We start from the raw sequence: 3,425 nt of genomic DNA, 5'->3' as shown, positions 1-3,425 counted from the left end.
AATATGTTAATAATAGCTCCTTAATCCTCCTGTGCACACACACACACACACACACACACACACACACACACACACAGACTGCAGGGCCCCTCTTTATCAGTGCTGCTCGCATTGGCAACGACACATGCATTGCCAAGCCTGCCAGGCTACGGCCATGCTAATGTAACCCGTTAGTCTAACAAAGGCTCAGGTCAATGGAGCCTCCAGTGGCTAATTGCTTCAGAGAGATAAGTGAGTTTGACGACGCAGCAAGGGACGGCTCAGCGAAAGGAAGCAGCGAGGGAGAAGATGTTAATGTCTCCCCCCGTTCACTCCACCGTCAATATCGGCCAGTCACAGGCCTGCCACAAAATGAATATTAAACACGCTTTTGATTGTTTGTCCTCTTTTTTTCCTGGTTTCATAGAATTTTAATGGGCTATGTTAGGGTGTTTTGTCACATTTTCTATGCTGGGTAAGAGACTGGAGCTAATGCAATTAATCCCCATACCATCACCTGACAGCCAACCAGCTGTGGTGGCCAATAAAAAGCACGTGACGGCTGTTGCTGTTGCACTATTCTAACATCCTGCCCCATGATTCAAAATGAAGGGAAATTACTACATTGTGCTCTCAAGTGAGCTCAGCGATAATAAAAGGCCTGAATGCAATTAGATGTGGTGTGAATAATATGGTTTTGGGCTAAAATGATTTGCTCTCTTGAAGGAAACACTTTGGCCCGGGTTGATTTGTTCCATCTGAAGTGACAGTGACGAGACCAGCGAGTGCCATCCAGCAACAATAAAACCAATCAGATCTTCTTCATCTGCTAATCTGCCTCTGACTTATATTAAATCAGTGTCACTTTCAGACAGCGAGGCTTTCCAGCCTCTTCCTCCTGCAACGGCGAACTCTTCTTTTCCTACAACCGAGTCAAGTTCACACGGATCCCCCTGCCTCTCACCGTCTCACTTCATCTGAAGATTACAGCTCTCACGTAAAATGAATCCTGAACCCATATTTGTCAGATGTGGCTGGAGGCTAATGCAAATTGGACTTGACAAAGTATGATAAATAAGACAAAAGCTTTTCATCCGTTTTTTTCTCCCTCGTTAGATAATGATTGCACAAATTTTAAACAAGTGTGACGATGGACTTTTTGGTGTTTGGTTTGATGACGTATGCGTCCTCTCTGGAACTGACCAACCAGACTTCACACATGAACAAAGAAATACTTAAAATTCTCCTCAGACTCTCCCCCACTTCTCAAAAGACTACAGCTGTACCTCTTTATCTCTTGTAGGTATCTTGTCATTCTTCTGTTTTCCATTTTTACTCCAGCCATCTATCCTCTCATTAGTATGATATTCTGCAGTCTTTTCTTCCATGCTGCTTGTTTGCTTCTGAGGATCCTACCCTCTGGGTCCCACCAGTTGCTAACCCATGGAGATGAAAGCTTCCAGTCTCAACGGGGTGTTTGAGGTTAGACCCCCACTGACACACTAAGACACATCCCCTTCCAGTTAAAAACAAGATTATTTTTCACACTAGATAATGTGATGTAAGCACAGTTTATACATAGAATACATTTCTTTCATCATTTTTTAAAAGCTAGCTAGCAACAAAGGTTTTGGAAGCAGGGTTTAAGCTTTTTTTAAACACAAAGAATGGATAATGTATAGAGCCTTGGATAGGCACTGATGTCTGCTAAATTTGCATTCAGTGTAGCATCATTAAAGGTGAAAATGGTAATATAAATTCCTCCAAGATACCTCAAGGGTTCTTAGTGAGTTTTTTTAGACTTTCTTCTTATAAACTAGCACAAGTGGAGTGTTGTGCAGAGCGGTGTGTGGCTTCTCTGCTGCAGAGTTGGCTGTCCAGCACAGCAATAGTAAAAGTACATACGGTGCACTCTGCTGATTTTCTCGTTAAATACTGGTGACCTGGGACGAGGTGTGAATCTGTCCCTGGCAGCTCTTTTTTTGTCTTTCTAAACACAGTTGAAACTGAAGGTGGAGCTGGAGCGTCAAACCCCAGCCACCGGGGAGAGGCGCAAATAGTCCTCAAATATTGATTCTGCTGCAGAGCCATGTAGGACGAGGGGGAGCAAGGCGCCAGGCTCATCTACAGAACATGAACTCTCTGAGGGAGGGAAAGAGAGAGTGGGAAGGAGGGGCGAATGGGAAACAGATCCACCATATAGTTTGATGTTGCACAGATCTCAAGACCTTTGCGTCGCCTTCTGGTTGCTGTAATTAAGGCTCGTCACTTTCTCTGTGAATTCCAGCTCTCCCACGCCCATGTGCGTATGCATGAAACGGAAAAAAGTTGAAAAAGGATGAGCTCATGTGGACGTAGGTGTTTTTGTTTGTGCGTGAAAGCGGTTACAGGATGTCATCATATTCCCCTCTCCAAAGGACCATTGTTGCTGATACGCCGCTTGTGGAAAGAGGGCAGTTTGGTGTGACTGGCCTAACTGCAGTGCTGCACCGTAAGCCTAAAAATATTCCATGTCAGTGTTCCCGAGAGAAGCCCAGTGCTATCCAGGCCTCTCAGTAATGAGAGAGTGGAACTGCCTGCAACCGGTAGCCCTGCTGTCCCCAAGCTCCCTCTGGCTCAGAGCTCGGCATTGGAGCCGGAGAGTTAGCTGCTCAGCTCCCACAAATTTATCATAGCTCACAAGGCAGCATGTCTGAAAGCAGAGGCTCTCATTCACAGAGGAGCAGCCCCCACCAGGCTCACCCGTGGGCACACTAACCCAAGACATTCACAAATCAGAGAGGCAGAATGATGCAGTTTGAAAAATACTTTCTTTTGGTTGTGTGTTCACAAGAAGGGTGGGGTGGTGGGGGGGGGGGGTATGATTTGGAAAGCATCAGTGCAAAAAGCTGCAAACAACTTCGAACAGCTGAGAAATTAAGATACAGTGCGTGGGGTAGATTGCGTGAAAACCATTTCATCTGTGCCATCATTTGTTTCAGAGACATTACAGTAGGAAAAAAGAGAGAAAGAGAGGGCACAAGAGAAGGAGAGAAAGATTCAAAGAAAGGGGGAGTGGAACGGGGGAGAATGGACAGAGATAATGGAGAGATTTATGATGTTTGTACCGGGCGCGATGCTACTGCACTCAGGGCAGTAATGATCGAGCCTTGTACGGAAAAAAAAAAACATGTTTGCAAAATGTTGAACTGCCATTATGTGTGGCAATTATTTCAGTATGTCTCACCCAAGCTTTGATGCGGAGGGTAATTCTGGAGAAAATCAATAGGCAACGTGCGCGCAAAAAAACGAACACGTCTAATAAAAAGAAGCTAAAAAAACTAATCATGCGGTGGGTTCGTATCTGCGGTGCTTTTAAAGATTAAGAACCAGAATATTTAGAAAACATTTTCAATAAGGAAAAAAAAAGAAGGAAGAAAGAAATAACAACATTAGAACAGGTCACA

The sequence above is a fragment of the Oreochromis aureus genome, linkage group 5 (genome assembly GCF_013358895.1).
Source record: "Oreochromis aureus strain Israel breed Guangdong linkage group 5, ZZ_aureus, whole genome shotgun sequence".
In the NCBI taxonomy this organism is placed as follows: Eukaryota; Metazoa; Chordata; class Actinopteri; order Cichliformes; family Cichlidae; genus Oreochromis; species Oreochromis aureus.
Note: the sequence above shows the minus strand (reverse complement) of the source record.